The sequence below is a fragment of the Thermobia domestica genome, chromosome 12 (genome assembly GCF_964235325.1).
Source record: "Thermobia domestica chromosome 12, izTheDome1.hap1.1, whole genome shotgun sequence".
In the NCBI taxonomy this organism is placed as follows: Eukaryota; Metazoa; Arthropoda; class Insecta; order Zygentoma; family Lepismatidae; genus Thermobia; species Thermobia domestica.
Window position 1 is genome coordinate 218,443,549 of NC_137465.1, and position 19,507 is coordinate 218,463,055.

Consider the following 19,507-nt stretch of genomic DNA (forward strand, 5'->3'; position numbering starts at 1 on the left):
AAATTTTGGTTTATCTGAACGTGTATGAGAACAGTTTGTTGTTATGATGATAGTCTTGGATGGTCATACTCTTGGAGGGATCATAGTCCTATCAGTTATCATGATCGAAGCTTCATGATTGATTGATTGATTTTTGCTTTTCGTTATGTATTGAATAGCTAGATGCTCTTGGCCTTCATAGTCTTGGATGCTCATACTGTTGGCCGGGTCAGAGTCCTATTAGTTATCATGATCGAAGCTTCCCAATGGATTGATTGATTGATTTTTGTCTTTTCGTTATGAATTTGAACCCCCAAACCCCCTCCACTTCCTCCTGCGAAGAACGTAAGGGAACGTTGTTACTATGTTCATACTCTTGGACGGCGAAGCTTCCCAATTGATTGATTGATTGATTTTTGCTTTTCGTTATGTATTGAATAGCTAAATGCTCTTGGATGGATGAGAGTTCTATTAGTTATCATGGTCGAAGCTTTCCAATTGATTGGTTGATTGATTTTTGTCTTTTCGTTATGGATTTGAACCCCCCAAACCCCTTCACTTCACTCCCTCCTGCGAAGAACGCAAGCGAACGTTGTTACTATGCTCATACTCTTGGACGTCTATCACGTTCGAAGCTTCCCAATTGATTGAATATCAAGCTCGAAGCTTCTCGATTGATTGATTGATTTTCGTCTTTTCGTTATGTATTGAATAGCTATTTTGCATAGCGAAGAGCATACTTAATGTCTTAAAATAGTCAGTGCTTTCTCATCGAGAATCGAACCTGAACACTAAATATGTTTTCATTTTGAAAGCTCTCTCATTGAAATTGAACGCAAGACCAGTACTTCACGATTTAGAGTTGAATTAATTCTTGCATGAAAAAAAAAAGAATTTCATGTATTGGTTTTAGCGTAGCATATGATATGTACATTGTTCGAAGCTCTTCATTTCGAAGCACTATAACACTTTCAAGTGTTCAATGCCCCCTTTCTCTCTCTTTTTATCATCGAGAATCGAACCCGGACCAAAGTGGTATTAAAACATAAATAACAACCATAAAAATTAATTTAAAAAATACAGCATCATATTATTATTATTATTATTTTGGGAGTGAAAGTGAAGCAGACAACTAACCTTGATTGTAGCTTCGCTAACTTATGAAATAAAGACTTTACACAAAATTCTACTTTGGTAGGGAGCTGGGATCGAATTTGGTACTTCATGATTTTAAAGTTGAACTAGTCCTTGCATGAAAAAAAAAAGAATTTCACGTCGTTTTCACGACAGAAAGGATAGAGTTAATTTCATGTCTTAAAATGTGTAATGTTTTCTCATCGAGGATCGAACCAGCAGGACACGGGAATCAAACGCAAGACCTGAGAATCAAACGCAAGACCTGTACTTCACGTCCATTGAGTTGAATTAATTCTTGCATGAAAAAAAAAAAAAAGAATTTCACGTATATAGCACATCGTTTCACGACAGAAAGGAACGAAATAGAAATATTTAATGCTCTTTCACTAAGAATCGAACCAGAACCCTAATATATGCTTTTATTTTGAAAGTTCTCTCATCGGAATCGAACGCGAGACCAGTACTTCACGGAAAGGAACAAAATAGAAATATTTAATGCTCTTTCACTAAGAATCAAATCAGAACCCTAAATATGCTTTTATTTTGAAAGTTCTCTCATCGGAATCGAACGCGAGACTTCACGATCTAGAGTTGAATTAATCCTCGCACGGAGTAATCCACCGTGAGGTGAACACTCTTTCACTGAATGTCAGTGCCTCGCATATAGATTAGATTTTATTTTTTAAAAAAAACTTATCGTATTTTTTTCTAGTCGTCTTGTATTGGGTAGCTAGATTCCCCACCTCAGCCCCCAGATCCATCTTGTAATGCTAAGAATAGAAGTTCCCAGGTTTTCTGCGAAGAGTTTTGAGGAGTGTGACCTGATCTTATTCTCACGAAACGGCTGGAAAATTTTCGTCTGGAACCTTCTCAGGAAATTGAGTTGATAAGACGATTGTTGTGGTTCATGGATGTTTTTAAAACGTATTGGTAGCGGAAGCACTTCTCATAGCATATCATAATGTTTTAAAAACGTAGGATGAGAAAATTTGTATGCTCAAATCACCAGGGTTGATTGTATTGCATGTGAAAAGTATTATATGGATATTCACATGATGGTGATGAGATATTGCGCTATAACATTCCCATAGCACAAAAGATTACGCCCCACGAAATGTCTGTAGGTTATGAACTATTTGTTTTATCTAATTTGGTCTTGGGATTCTCACGAATTCACTTGTAAGTGTTCATGGGAATAGAATTTGTTTGCAGACTGTTCTTTGATCGAATAGACCTTAGTTGCTCAGGGGAATATCGCATTGCATGAATCGTGAATATCGTATTTTCAAACGTATACAGCATTTGAGATTACATGTATGTTTGTTGTCGTCTTCACATACGAACATACTCACGTGCGACTGAAGATAGTGTAATCTGAATGCGAAAACGCTGAGTTTGTGTAATGAAAAATAAGTCTGTTAATAGATAAGATTTACTAAAGATGATATTTTGATACATCTATCAAATAATGTGTGTGAATAAGGAAATGAAATTGAATAAGGATATTAAATGTAGCAGGGAGAGGTGGGGAGATTTTATTCGTTTGGAAAAGCTTATATGTTTCTTGAAAACAGTTATCATAATAAACTTGCTTTATTTTTGACTTCCAATGCTTTCCCATCCGTAAATCGAACTCAGGATCACGTTCCGTGTTAGCTATTAGAACAGCTGAAGGTGCTGAAAAGATGAGCAGACGGCACAGCGGCAAAGCGCTTACATTTGGTATATGATGGTCCCTAGCTCGACTACCGAATATATTAGCTCATGATGCCTTAGCATAATGGGCATAATCGTAGGACATTAAATAAATAAATTTGTGATGGGGCAACAACGTGTTCGTTGATTCTCATGTGATATTTCCGCTTCATCTCATAATATCAGTTCATTTACCTTAATCATCCTTTCATCTTAGTCTAAAAGAGATATTCGTGGGGCGTTAAACTAAAAGATTTCATCTTTATCGTTGCACACAATTGTTTTCCCGATCAACATGTGTAACATTCTACATTTAGTCGTGTTTCTGTTCTTATGATTAGGTTTGGAGATTTACATTTTAATAAAAAAATAAAAGAAACGAAAAATCGTCTTAGACGTTCCTTAAGTAGAATTACTTTGAACAAGAAATCTTAATTTTGTGGCGAAGGGTACGTCCCTCATGATATAGTTCATTCTCGAGACGAGATAGAATACATCGAGAAGCAAGATCGACGATACTTTTACAAAAATTTATGATGAGATCCAATGTCGGACAGATCTCCTTATAAAAGTCATAGAAAAAGGATTCATTCTGTTTTCACTGTTGTAAATTAAGGCTTTAATTGGAAGATATCCGTTAAATCGAGTAATATGGCAACTCGACTTGAAAGTACAAGACATCACATACAAATTTTGCCTTCATGTGTTACTAGCCTAGATGCTCAGTATAATAATAAGGGCGTCAACGCATCTCTCTCTCTGTTTCAGACTAATCTCAAAGTTCGTGAAGAAAAATTTATTACTTTTAGATTCATTTAAATGTATGTTAATTAGTTTAAATAACTTTTTTCGGTATTTCAAATTTTGTTTCCCACATATTCGAGTCGTAGGCCTTTCTCAAGTTAATAAATAATTGATATGTATGGATATAGCATTAGCCCTTGTTTAGTTGTAAAATTAGTGTAATAAATCTTTTGTACCCATGATAAGTAAATTCTCTCATTACACTATTCGTTAACTTACTTAGTTGCAAATTTCATTATTTATGCAATTCAGCTTATTTCGTTTACGATTTACTTCCTATGTGATCAAAGAAATGATCTTTGTTCGTGGGATTTCTTAAGACATCATGTTCTCACACAATGTTAAGGAAAATCGATGAGCTTGAAAATTTTCAATCCTGTGTGAATGTATTAAGTTTTGTGTCTCACGCAGGAGAGTCCTTTATTATTATTATTTCCATCGAGAGATAAGAAAGGTATCCTGCGAATTCTTAAGATAATGAGGACAAGGTGATTTAATGGTCATACATATAGAATACGTCTTCGAGAGTGAACATATTATTCATTAGTTAAAGATGGCATCGTCAATGAATTTATTAACCAAACTTAATGCAGCGTCGTTAGTATCTTTTACAAAATTACAAGACTTAGAAATTAATAAAACCTATCGTATTGTAGATTGCAAATTAATTACAACCGTATATGGAAAGAAGGTTTGTGTGACTTTTGAAGCAGGACAAAAAGTGATTCTACCAGGACGATTTACTGAAAAAGTTGAAGCAGATAATGGCGCTTTATTAACATATTTGCAAAGTGGAAACGTTTGTTTAATATACAAAGGAAAAAAAAAGATTAATTTAACGGGACATAGTATGCACGATATTGAATTCACAGAGTTGAACGCATCGTAAGTGTATGAACATGTACATGATTATCGACTTATTCTTCATACTGATACCCAACCTGTGGATGACATCGATGAGATGGATATGTGTTGATAAAAAAGAAGAAAAAATATTTTTCAGTGTAGTGATTTTAGTGAAAAGTGATATATATTTTTATGACGTAAATTGAGTGACAAGAGGATATCTAACTGTCTGAAAATTATATACATTATCAAGTTTACTATACGAATAGTGAAATGAAACACGCAAAGAAAGAAAACATATGTTTCAGTCTAGTGATTTTATTAAAGTGATATATTTTATACATTTCTGAAAAAATGTATCATTCATTAGTGAGTAACATTTTACGTTGTACGCAAAAATCGTATTTGAATTCATTATTATGAAAAGAAAAAAATATGTTTTTCAGTGTAGTGATTTTAGTGAAAGTGATATATTTTATACATTTCCGATTATGTATCATTCATTAGTTCACTAATATTTTACGTTGTATTAAAAATCGTATTTGAATTCATTCACCAATAAAAAACTAATTAAAAAAAGAGCTATTAGGTTTAGATTTAATCTTGTACATTTGTTTGGAAGTTTTACATTTTAATAAAAGTAAAAGAAACGAAAAATCATCTTAGACGTTCCTTAGGTAGAATCACTTAGAGCAGGAAATCTTAATTTGTGAAAAGTTATGTACCAAATTCACCGTTTGAATATTAATATTATTATTATTATTATTATTATTATTATTATTAATATTATTATTATTATTATTATTATTAATTTGGGGAGTAGATTCGTTTGATATAAATCGACAAGTACATTTTTTCAAATTCGAAATGAAACAGAAACATCCGAGTCTCATAGACAATACTAGTTCACTCAAGTTTTATAATTAAAAAAAGAGCTATTAGGTTTAGATTTAATCTTGTACATTTGTTTGGAAGTTTTACATTTTAATAAAAGTAAAAGAAACGAAAAATCATCTTAGACGTTCCTTAGGTAGAATCACTTAGAGCAGGAAATCTTAATTTGTGAAAAGTTATGTACCAAATTCACCGTTTGAATATTATTATTATTATTATTATTATTATTATTATTATTATTATTATTAATTTGGGGAGTAGATTCGTTTGATATAAATCGACAAGTACATTTTTTCAAATTCGAAATGAAACAGAAACATCCGAGTCTCATAGACAATACTAGTTCACTCAAGTTTTAGCCCTCAGACAATGTTTTAATGTTACATGTGGCATATATCAGTTGATTTTGAGTTTAACGTCCCGTTTGACAGTGAGGCTATATGAGACGTGACCCTACTGATTAACGTGGAATCCAAACCACATGAGCTCCCGACGGGAATCGAACTTGCACCTCCCACGCGAAAGGACTGAGAGTTGCTCATTCCTTATTGTCAGTTCAGAAAGAAGCAGAATACAGGGAGAGTTAATCTTTGATATCGCGGAATCTTTCTTTGAATTCATTTTTCCAATACTGAAGCTTCTTGGTATGCAACCTGTACAAAGCAAATGTATTGTACTTGTTCCATACTTAACACAAATTGGTAAATGTATGAAGCCTTCGTTTTGTAACAGTTTCTCCCAGAGCTGCAACTTGTGTTCTAACGTTTTATTTACGTAATGTTTGCAGTAATTATGTTTTTTTCCTTAAAGTTTCAAATTAAAATGTGACAAATATTTCGTAATATCATCTGCCATGAAAGAAACATATTGTAACCATAAAGAATCTGTCAGTAAGTTTGTGCTTTGTTCTTTGATTTGAAGAAAATTGTTAATTTCATCTCTCAAGTTCTAGGAACTTTTCAGACCCGTGGAGCACAGGATACCGAGCACACTTCTCTGCGATAGGGAAACCTAGAATATTTATGCAAAATCTTCCAAGAAAACAGCAATTTGTCGCTGGTTTAAGCCATATGAACATTGTCTATGTGAACTATTTTTGAACGTATCACAAAGTGACCCAAAGTAGATATACATACCTGCATTGATCAAGTATGACATTTTAATTTATTAAGATAATGAATTTATATGTTTCGGTCTATTCCGAGTTTAGGCATAAGTGAAAAGGAATTAAGAGCAAATAATGAAGAAACTAAGTCAATATATTGTATGTATGGGTTGCAATAAGTAAATGAAAATTCCATGAGCTGATCAGTACGGGGGTGTATATCTACTTTTGGGCCATTATATATATATACGAATACTTCTTTCTTGTTTTCTGAAGGTGAACCGAGGGTCACAAAGAAATGATTCAAGGGCCACATGCAGCTCACAAGTTTGAAATACTTGTTCTACAGTTACAGGTTAATTCTGTTACCGGAAAAATGGCAGATCATATGTATTTGAAGTTTCATTGCGTTATTTTCAAATCACAAGTGTATTCTCAAATTTTGAACTTCAAAGGACAATGCTTTTCAGACAACTGATGTAGATCTACCAAAATTTAGTTTTTATTAAGTAAGGAATATTTTAAGAAGATATTAGTAGAATAAATTATTAACATTTCAGTTCATTTCAAAGAAGAAAGAAAAATAAATCCTCTATAAGTCAATGGACAAAAAAGAAGATGACACACAACACGCAACATTATCCATCATTTCTCAAAATGGATTAAATTTCCATTATATGGACTGAAGTTGAGGATTTTGAAAGACTTTGAGGCTCAATATGAATCAATTATATACAGACTTGATGCCACAAAGAAAAAACTATGTAGCGTACGTAAAATCGTAGGTTACATGCGTAAATCTTAGGGATAGGCGTGAGTCGAGTCAAATGTAATTTTCTCGAGTTGAGTTTCGAGTCGAGTTACTGTTTTCAGGTCGAGTTTCGAGTCGAGTTGAGTTTCATAAATGGCTCGCTCCTTCAGCTCATTTTAAGTCGTTTTGGAATCGTAGTCTTATTAAACTGGAAAAGGAAAGCCATGAGAAATATAAGCAATAATGTGAAATACTTTTAGTGTTTCTCACGACTTTTTTTTATTAAATCCATGTTGATAGAGAGAAAGGTAGAAGGACGACCAAGCATAGAATATCTAGATCTTTGATAACGTCACAGGTTGTAATTCCTCTTTGTAAAATAATCCATCAGTGGTTCCTTTGTTCCTATCTTCACTGTCTGACAAAATATGACACGATTCGAGAAACTTTTCGGTACGAAAAAGAGATAAGTCGCAAATCGACAAGTACATTTTTTCAAATTCGAAATGAAACAGAAACATCCGAGACTCATAGTCAATACTAGTTCACTCAAGTTTTAGTCCTCAGACACTGTTTTAATGTCACATGCGGTATATATAAAAGCTTTAAATTGATATAGCAATTGCACGAACACGATGTATTTTCAAACTCAAGACAATACAAAAACATCCGAGATTTATGAGCATTAATAATTCACACACATCCGAGACTTATGAGCAATACTAGTTCGCCCAAGTTTTTGTGATGAGGAAGATGTCCACATTAGACAAAATTTACAGAAAATTCGGAATATTAAGGAATGTTGGTGATCTGACCCAGAACATACCTTTTCATTACAGTAAACAAAGAACAGAAATGAACATGAATTGTACCTCAAATGATGTGTACAGGTTCGATTTTAATCACAGTTCCCATGAAGTGAACTTTGTGGTGTACAAACATCGTGTGTGTGTGAGTAGAGTTTATGTTTCTAACTTCTTATTCAAAGATTCACAAGATGGGTTATTTCTTATTTAAATGCTTCTTTCAACATTCCTACTCTATCTTTGTTTTTAAATCACGTTCACATTTTATGTTTTATCTAATAACTACAGAGATACAAAAGTAGAAACAAAATGTACAAATGAAGGGGGATTAAAAGATTTATTATGAAGATCTAAAGCTGAAACCTCAAAATACTATTACTAGGGTAACGAGTAATGCCAACAAAACGAGAGAAACTTCTCGATACAAAAAGAGGCAAGTCTCAATTCAATAAGTACATTTTCAAATTCGAGATGATACAAAAACATAGGTACGTTCAAAAAAGTTTGTGATAACTTAATCCAAGATTCAATATATTTTAGAAAAAACGATATCGAAATTAGAAATTTGTACACGCAAGCCCATTATCAACGATGATTTTTTATTTATATTACACCTGTTAGCAGTGACTTTGGGGGAATTGCTAGAGTTAGGAGGATATAGATATTTTTTTATCCGTAGTGTCATCACTTATCAAAACTTGTTGACCATTACGTGATGCAACTTTTTTTCGCAATAAGGGTTCATCTGAAAATTTCAGATTTGTGCAATTTTTCGAAGTGTAAGTGGTCAGTTACAGTTACAGATTCGATTAACCGAATATAAGTCTAGGTACATCTTTAATAGTGTAATTCAAATTGTGGGCCTGTTGTCAACATGTGCAGAGCTATGTAAAAATGCATCATGTATTATATCACAGAATACTACATTACTAGATCCAACCACTTTCTCAGATTTGTTCAAAAAACGTAACACAAGACTATTGTAATTTGTTATTTGAATTACCTTTTCTTACTTGTCTTAAAAAGCAATACATCTTCGCGGATAATCATTTAGCGCCCATACAAACAGTTGAGAAAATTTCTTTTCCTATTACAGTACCGACTTGACAAGTTATCAAATTATAACTATTCCAAAGATAACGTGAAAACAAATTAATTCATTTGTTCACGAATTAATGCGAAAAAGAAAATTTGTCAACTGAAGAATACTTTCTTTTTCGTGTGTACAGGTAGATTATATGACTATACGTAATAATGATCTACTGTTTCTCCAACAAATGTAGATCAAAACTTATTGGCCATTATGTGTTGCTATCTTTTTTCGCTAGTAATTCAAATTGCGGACCTGATGTCGACATGTGCAGAGTTATATAAAAATGAATCATGTATTATATCGCAGAATATTACATTGCTACTCCTTCTGTATATAGGATAGGTCAGTGTTTCTTTAGATATATGCTATCTTTTGCTGTTCAGCATTACGTCAGAACATCACGTTAACACTTCTCATTTTTGTTGACGAATGTCTTGGTTTAATATTTATCTTCACACGTATGTAGTTCATTCTTTTTTTTAAAAAGTAAACTTGTGATGTTTAAAGATGATGATGGTGAACGTGTACAATAGATTTCAATCTTTTAATGAAGTCATTCGATTCATTTTTAATGTTAGACTTTCGTTTTGAAAAGTAATTAATTTTCTAAGAAACGATTACATGTTACTCTTGTGCACATCACATCTTTGCAAATACTATCTAATGTAACCACTAACGTTTTGAATCAGGTCCAGTTGGAACAAAATTTTCTAAAAGGGAGCATGGACATGCCAATTTTTGGTTGCTAATCATGGCTCACATGTTCGCCAAATATTAGTAATTTTAAGCATTACCTCATTAGTCTCCTGTCTCCTTGGTATTATCACAATGGAAAGTTCGCTGACGGTATTCGTAACTTTTTGTAAAAGAGTGATGAGTAATCACAATTTAATTTTTAACGGTCATGATGGATCAATGGTTGAGTCCCATTGGTAGATTGGCAACAGTCAGTCCCAAATGTAGGGAGATGGGCAGTAGAAGTTAGGAAAGACCCAATTCAATCATATTTTAGTTCATTTGCAAGCCTACCGTGATAATTTTAGGGGCGCTCGTCATCCCTGTGGATAAGGGCATGGGTAAAGTGAATACTTCTGGTGCTTGTGGTTCCTGTCTCAATCCGAGTTCATGTTAATAGGTAATTGTGGTAAACAAAAAAACTGTGATCATTAGTTCTCCTGTTTACTTCTACTTTGTTATTTTTCTAAAGCAATTATGTCAGGTTAGAAGAACATGTATCTTTTCTTTCTAGTACGTGTATTGTTCTTCTACTCATAAATTCAATGGATTTCAGGATGCATGATGTCTTAGTGATATAACGTTTATTCACATTGTCATTCTATCAACTAATATTTTTTCGTCTTAATCATATGTCCTTTTACCGAGAAAGGGTATATTTATGGGGACGTATCTTTATTTCTCCGGGGGTCTTTACATGATGTACAAACCTATTACATTTTAGGTTTGAGGAGTATGGTGGCTCAGTGGTAAAGGATTTACAATCACTACTTCGCTTTTCAAATGCTGAAGCTTCTTGGTATGCATCCTGTACAAAGCAAGTGCTGGAACTTAATGGCGATCAGTGCCTCAGATTTGGCAATCATCACACCTTCAGTTAATTACTCTAAAAAAAGAAAGATAACGAGTTCGGAATTTGCTAGATTCATGTTTCTCCAAGGCTGATGATGATGATGATGATGTTAATGATAGGTGTTCAGTATAATAATAATAAGGGCATAAACACATCTCTTTTTGTTTCAGACAATTCTCATAGTTCGTGAAGAAAAAATTATTACTTTTAGATTTATTTGCCAACGAATGGAGAAACTTTTCGATACGAAAAGACATAAGTCGCAAATCGACAAGTATATTTTTTCAAATTCGATATGAAACAGAAACATCCAAGACTCGTAGTATTGTCACTAATGTACCTTCAAAAAAAAAACATGTTATGTTAAAAGAAAATGGCAACGTTGATTTTCACTGAAGAGTGGAAATACGAAGAAATTCTGTTAGGCGGAACGTTAAACTAAAAATATTTCATCTCTCTCTTTCTCTCTCTCTCTCTTTCTCTCTCTTACAAAGGGCATGATGTCTCAATGATTGCGAAAACTATTACTTAACACAATATGATGTTCTTATTTCGTAGCAAATACGAAAACTCAAGTTAGAGGTACGTTCAATTCAGTTTAACGTACCACGACTATGCCCATTTTGCTGAGGGAGATGGATGATTAAGACAAATGAATGAATGAATACTTAGTAGAATGAGAATGTATGAGTAGATCATGAAACCGCACGGACACGCTGTTCGGAGATGAAACTAGGGACTGCATGCACTTTGCCACAGTGCACGACAATTAGTAATAAAAAATTATAAGCTTACTTGATCGGAGATCGAACTAGGGACCGCATGCACTGGGTTACGGAATAATGCTCTACTATACTAAGTATTCATCTGAAAGAATAAGTCATTGCTTTATCACTGAACCACACACAAACTTTCACATATTTCTTACGTTCGAAACGTAAGAAGATATTTCAGTTTAACGTACTACGATTATGCTCATTATGTTGAGGAAGACGAATGATTAAGACAAATGAATGAATGAATGAATACTTAGTAAAATAAAAATATATAAGTAGACCATGAAAACTCACGGACACTATGTTCGGAAGTCGACCACAGTGGGCGGCAATTAGTAATAAAAAATTATAAGCTTACTTGATCGGAGATCGAACTAGGGACCGCATGCACTGGGGTTACGGAACAATACTCTACTATACTAAGTATTCAACTGAAAGAATACGTCGTTGCTTTATCACTGAACCACATACACAAACTTTCACATATTTCTTACGTTTTAACGTACCACGATTACGCTCATCATACAGATAGACAGACAGAAAGATATACACTTAGATAGTACTTATTGTCTTTTCGAGTGCAGAATAATACGCATTCAATACTACACAGAGGCTTGTAGTGTTTGAGCCCCGTCGCCCAAAGCTTGGACATCTCCCCAACAAAAAAAAAATCTTGATGCACGCCTGTGTACATAGCTAGTATACGAATTCTATGACGGGATTCTGAGCATTTTAAAAGAAATTGATGATAATAATAGGGAATATTTTAACTACTTTCGTCCTTTTAAAGTAATATCACACACAACTTAGACTATAATATGGAGAAAACTGTACAAAGTTCAACTTCCTAGATCAACTTAAAGAAATGGAGAAATGTTCTCTTATTTGAGAATAGACAATTGTTTTAACTTGAAGATTTGTGTTTATGTTGAAATCGTGGGGTGCTGTGGATCAGTGGTAAAGCGTTCACCTCCGGTGATTGGGGGCCCCTGGTTCGATCCTAACTTTCGTCGTGTGAACTTTGTGGTGCATATAGCTTCGCTGCTGAACGGAACGTTAAACTCAAAAATCAATCAACATCATGTGTACATGAGTAACGACATCCGAGATGTATAAGCAACACTAGTTTTGTCAAGTTTTAGATCTCAAACACTGTTTTAATATTACCTAAAACACACACATACATATCTTCGCTTCGTGTTGTCTGAAACCATGACCTAAGATAATGTTGACGCGATAGCTGGAGAACAACATTGAAATGCAAAACATGTTCTGTTATCTTATTTTTCTGCTCTTTGCAAGTAGATAGTGCAGATACAGAAACTCTCTCAGTTCGTTGACTTATGTATGTGTTTTTAACGTTAGATTTGACTCTTATTAACATTAGAAAATTATGAAATTAACTTCAGTGCCTCAGTGGTAGAGTGTTCACCTCTGGTGCATGAGGTCCCGTGTTCAAATCACATGTCTTTTTTCTATATACTTGTCATTAATTTTAGCGACCACAAATTCCCTGCTTCCTTTACAACTTAACGAAAAGATGCTATTGACTGACCCCGGAAAACCGTCCTTATCATTTCATTTTTACGTTCCAGATGGCACAGTGGCTCAGTGGTAGAGCGTTCACCTCAAGTGCTTGGGTCCCTGATTCGATCCCAGTTCGTGCCCTATAAACTTTGTGGTGGACAAACATCGTATGCGTCGATTTCCCTTCGGAGTTCACCAGTTTCCTTCCACTTTCTTCATTACATCATTTCATTCATTTTTTTCATTATCACCTCTCCTTCATTAGCCTAGTAGACGTAACCGCAGGACGTAAAACTCACTTTTCACTTGTCCCATCGCCGTCTATTAGTATAGTACACTCAGCCTAACCGGCATAATCGTGGGACGTTAAACTCAAAGATTTCATTTCATTTTTTCGTTCCAGAGGGCAGGGTGGCTCAGTGGTAGAGCGTTCACCTTAAGTGCTTGGGGGTCCCTCGTTCGTTTTCCATTAGCATAGTACACTTAGCCTAACCGGCATAATCGTGGGACGTTAAACTCAAAGATTTCATTTCATTTTTTCGTTCCATGGGGAACGGTGACTCAATGATAGAACGTTCACCTTAAGTGCTTGGGGTCCCTCGTTCGATCTCAGTTCGTACCCTATGAACTCTACAAATTTTATGTGAAAATAATAAAAGATTTCAATTTCACTATATTATTATTATTATTATTAAATGCACTAGAATTACTACTACTACATTGGCCAGTATAAATGAAAAGTATTTTCTGCTTCTTTTTGAACAGAAGTCCACTTCATTGACAGCCATCAACTTTAAAGTTCGTTTTTCCATCAAACTTGAATGTGTTTGTACACTATCCAATAAATCAGTCATAATTGAATCTATGAGTTTTTTGTTTATTGTCTGAAAACAAGCGGAATCAAATGTACAAGTTTTCTTTCCCATTCCGTTAAAATTTCACTTAAATCCAAATACAAGGTCTTTAGCAACACGATTCACTTATTCAAATGTTCCACTTTTTAGTACAATACACAATAATTTGGTTTTCATTAAATTAAGACCTTATGCACCATTTAATATGACAAGGAGGAGAAACAATCATGTTTCGTCTTGTTTATATATGTCCTATACACTTACGATTATGATATCAGTTCAGTAAATTCAAGATCGTGCATGTTACGTCCAAATAAATTAATCTTCATTCCTTTATATATTAAACATATATTTCCATTTTTCCAAATACGATGCTAATGCATATGGAAGTTATACATAATAGCACATACGTAAATTATTTGTATAAATACATATTGTTTTGGTAACTTTAGAATATGTACATGTACTTTTTACAGTTATATACAAAGAAAAAGTATGTAATGGAACTTTATTCAAGTTTCACTTCAAATTGTACCATATTGAAAATTATGTTCCTTATTGCAACTTTTACTGGCATTTTTATGTATATCATCATTCGGAGCACTACGAAATACTTGTATATCAGGGCACTTTTCCTGTATTTGTTTAATAAAAGCATATCCCTTCTTAAAGTAAAGAAATGGACAATTAGGAAACCATTTCGCATGTTCTATCCATGGAACATCGTTATCAGTCCAATCTTTTAATCCACCAGCACAATAAAAGCATATAGTTTGGTCTCTTGTCTTCGTGTAAAAAAATCCAGCATCACTTAATTCATCCGGGCATTGTTTTGATGAAATAGGCCAGTGTTCGAATGTTCTTAAACGTAATTCCTTTGTACAATACTGATTATATTGTGGGGCAAAACATTTATATGCAACACTATATGGTAGTTCTGGCATTTGTTGGAATGGTATCCTTTCAGATACAGAATTTGGTCGCATTTCCATTCTTAATCTTCCACTATGCGTCTTTTTCTAATCGTCTACTTCAATGAAATCTTGCTTACGTTTCTATATTCAATTATGTTCGAAATCTATGGAAGTCAATATTATAAAGTAACTTATGATTTACACAGACATGTTATTTCAGCAGATGATCAACAGAGACTAATGACACTATGCATACAAATATCTGTGCACACATGCATGATGGTGGAAGGGTGACGAAGAGGAAATCATGTTTTATCTTGTTTATTCATGTACCATACACTTACGAAAGACCACGATCGTTTGGGATCCGGGCTCGATTCTCGATGAGAAAGCATTCTTTTTTTTCTTCGCAGAAAATCTGGGAACTTCTATTCTTAGCATTACAAGATAGGTCTGCGGGGGGTGCTGGGGTGGAATCTAGCTACCCAATACAAGACGACTAGAAAAAAATAAGACGAAAAGTTTTTTTTAAAAAAATAAAATCTAATCTATATGCGAGACACTGACGTTCAGTGATAGAGTGCTCACCTCAAGTTGGATTACTCCGTGCGAGGATTAACTCAACTCTAAATCGTGAAGTACAGGTTTCACCTTCGATTCCGATGAGAGAACTTTCAAAATAAAAGCATATATTAGGGTTCTGGTTCGATTCTTAGTGAAAGAGCATTAAATATTTCTATTTCGTTCCTTTCTGTCGTGAAACGATGTGCTATATACGTGAAATTCTTTTTTTTTCATGCAAGGATTAATTCAACTCAATGGTCGTGAAGTACAGGTCTTGCGTTTGATTCTCAGGTCTTGCGTTTGATTCCCGTGTCCTGCTGGTTCGATCCTCGATGAGAAAACATTACACATTTTAAGACATGAAATTAACTCTATCCTTTCTGTCGTGAAAACGACGTGAAATTCTTTTTTTTTCATGCAAGGACTAGTTCAACTTTAAAATCATGAAGTACCAAATTCGATCCCAGCTCCCTACCAAAGTAGAATTTTGTGTAAAGTCTTTATTTCATAAGTTAGCGAAGCTACAATCAAGGTTAGTTGTCTGCTTCACTTTCACTCCCAAAATAATAATAATAATAATATGATGCTGTATTTTTTAAATTAATTTTTATGGTTGTTATTTATGTTTTAATACCACTTTGGTCCGGGTTCGATTCTCGATGATAAAAAGAGAGAGAAAGGGGGCATTGAACACTTGAAAGTGTTATAGTGCTTCGAAATGAAGAGCTTCGAACAATGTACATATCATATGCTACGCTAAAACCAATACATGAAATTCTTTTTTTTTTCATGCAAGAATTAATTCAACTCTAAATCGTGAAGTACTGGTCTTGCGTTCAATTTCAATGAGAGAGCTTTCAAAATGAAAACATATTTAGTGTTCAGGTTCGATTCTCGATGAGAAAGCACTGACTATTTTAAGACATTAAGTATGCTCTTCGCTATGCAAAATAGCTATTCAATACATAACGAAAAGACGAAAATCAATCAATCAATCGAGAAGCTTCGAGCTTGATATTCAATCAATTGGGAAGCTTCGAACGTGATAGACGTCCAAGAGTATGAGCATAGTAACAACGTTCGCTTGCGTTCTTCGCAGGAGGGAGTGAAGTGAAGGGGTTTGGGGGGTTCAAATCCATAACGAAAAGACAAAAATCAATCAATCAATCAATTGGAAAGCTTCGACCATGATAACTAATAGAACTCTCATCCATCCAAGAGCATTTAGCTATTCAATACATAACGAAAGGCAAAAATCAATCAATCAATCAATTGGGAAGCTTCGCCGTCCAAGAGTATGAACATAGTAACAACGTTCCCTTACGTTCTTCGCAGGAGGAAGTGGAGGGGGTTTGGGGGTTCAAATTCATAACGAAAAGACAAAAATCAATCAATCAATCCATTGGGAAGCTTCGATCATGATAACTAATAGGACTCTGACCCGGCCAACAGTATGAGCATCCAAGACTATGAAGGCCAAGAGCATCTAGCTATTCAATACATAACGAAAAGCAAAAATCAATCAATCAATCATGAAGCTTCGATCATGATAACTGATAGGACTATGATCCCTCCAAGAGTATGACCATCCAAGACTATCATCATAACAACAAACTGTTCTCATACACGTTCAGATAAACCAAAATTTTCCCACGCACTTCTCTGGTAGCCGTAAAAGGCTATGACCATAGCAACTAAAGGCTTGTCGAAACTTGCCTCCCAATTCCAGGAAATGACACCGAATTCTAGGAAAACAAGATAATTTTTTGCTGACTCGGCCGTCTATACGCCGGGACATCTACTGCGTCAATCAAACAAGAGGACTTGACTTGGATGAATTCTTTCAGCACGAGAGTCAACCAAATCCACAGCCTCTCTGCCATAATTCACAATCCTCAAAAAAGTCCGACTTAGTTATGCTTCTAGAGAGTGAAGCCAACATCAAAGAAGAACACTTTCCTAATTCTTGTGATGTTTCGTTATTTGATGGAGCAATTTTGATTCACATTTTGCAACCAGTATCAGTAGAAACATTTTGTGATCATTTCCAGTGTAATTTCTTCGAATATGTTCAAAGAGAAGCAGACACATTCCATGCAAAGAGAGTGGATCTGATATGGGATAGATACTCTTCAAAGAGCATAAAATCTTCCACATGAGAAAGCAGGGTTGTAGGAATAAGGACAAAAGTAACACCAACTACACCAATTCCTAGCAAGTGGAACGATTTCCTTCGTAATGACGCAAATAAATAAGAACTGTTCCTTTTTCTTGGAAAATCTATGTGTAAAAAGGAAGGAACTTTGAGGTAGCAACCAGTAATGGATATCACATAGAAACTTCAAGAAATCTTCCAACATTTTCAAACAAATCATCAGGAAATCATTTGGAAGAAGCTGATAGTAGGATCATGTTACATTGCTTTGATGCAGCATTAAATGCACACAAGAAGATAGTCATCCGCACAGTAGACACAGATGTTGTAATACTTACTGTATCGTTTTTCCACGACTATCGAAGCGACACGGTTTAGAAGAATTATCGATATCTTTCGGTACCAAGAAACATCATTGATTTCTCCCAGTTCATCATATTTCAAAAGCATGAAGAAAAGAAAAATCAATTGCGTTACGAGGCCTCCACGCATTTACAGGATGTGATACAATGTCATACTTTCTCGGACATGGAAAATTATAAGCATGGAAAACACGGCTTTTGTATCCAGAGGTGACCACAGCTTTCCTAACTATTTCACACCCTGTAATCAACATAGGCAAAGATTGTTTTAATTCACTGCAACGATATGTTGTCCTATTATATTCAAAAACAAGTGAAAAATTTAAAGTTAATGAAGCCCGGCGAGAATTCTTTTTGGAAAAGGGCAGACCTCTTACTGCACTTTCTCCAAATTGTGATGCCTTGCTTCTTCACACCAAGCGTGCAGCATACCAAGCTGGACAAATCTGGGGCCAGGCAATAAAGAAGATAGCACATATTCCTTCACCAGTAAACTGGGGATGGACTGACAATGGAAGTGAACTTTCTCCAACATGGACTTCCATTCCAGTTGTATACGAAGCATGTAGGAAACTCTTTTTGAAATGTGCCTGCAAGACATGTACCCCAAGATGTCGTTGTAGAAGTGCAAGCGTCCCGTGCTGCTTTTTTGTTCTATGTGTAGGGGAACATGTGGAAAGGTGATGGAAACTGGAAACGAAGATCTAGACCAATAGAACTTTCATGTAAGTAGCACTCATTATTTTTGAATATTCAGTTGATCCACAGTAAATTTACACCACGATGGAAACGTACCAATAAATAGATAAACTTAAATGTATGATTCTTTATAGAATAGCTTGTACAAAAAGTAATTAACTGTTCGTCGAAATCATAAAACTGTTTGTACACATAGAAAATCCAAAAGATATATTGTGAATTTCAAATTATCGAACCAAGTGTTTGTCTTGTGTTTCTGTTCTTCAATACGAAAGAAATTATTAAAGAATTAAAAAAAATATATTGCTTTATGTAATTTCCGTATAATATTGTAAAGGATATAAAGGCAATGTCTATGGTTTAAAGACATGAACTTCTTTCTTAGTCTTCCTGTGCAGTTCTCTTTCAATTCAGATGAAACAATAAAACTTTTCTATCGTGACGCTACGCACGTAATTTCTTAAGATATTCTTAAACTTGATTCATGTATAAAAGTGAATAGTAATAGAATAGGTGATATTACTTTGTCCGTATTCGTTTACAAATCTAGATACTCGGGTCAATATTTCGAAAGAAACTAATTTTTATGAATCATAATTAATGGCCGCCATATTGGAATCATAACCGGGCTTGGCCAGTAGACCCATAGCCAGCCCAAAAATGTAGGGGGCCCGTAGCCAGCCATATTATAGTTCATCACCATATTATAGTTCATTTGCAAGCCTACCGTGAAAATTTTAGGGGGCCAGCAAAAATTTAGGGGGGCGGCCCCCTAGACCTCCCTGGATACGGGCCTGTTGGTCAGGCTACTTTGTGCTTCTAGTGAAAGTGGGACTTATGAAGAATACATCACAAAAGAATGATTTGTTTCGTAGAATGCAGCATCCATCAGTGATGTTTTATTACGGTAAATGAACTCTCGCTCGACATTGGGGAAAATCAATCGACTCAATGCGAA

General features: G+C 34.6%; 1 protein-coding gene across 1 annotated transcript in view; it reads right to left on the reverse strand.

Annotated features, from left to right (window-relative positions):
• Positions 1 to 19,507, reverse strand: part of Nagk (N-acetylglucosamine kinase) — a 188,410-nt gene that overhangs the window by 25,636 nt on the left and 143,267 nt on the right. The gene's annotated exons all lie outside the window — the stretch shown is intronic.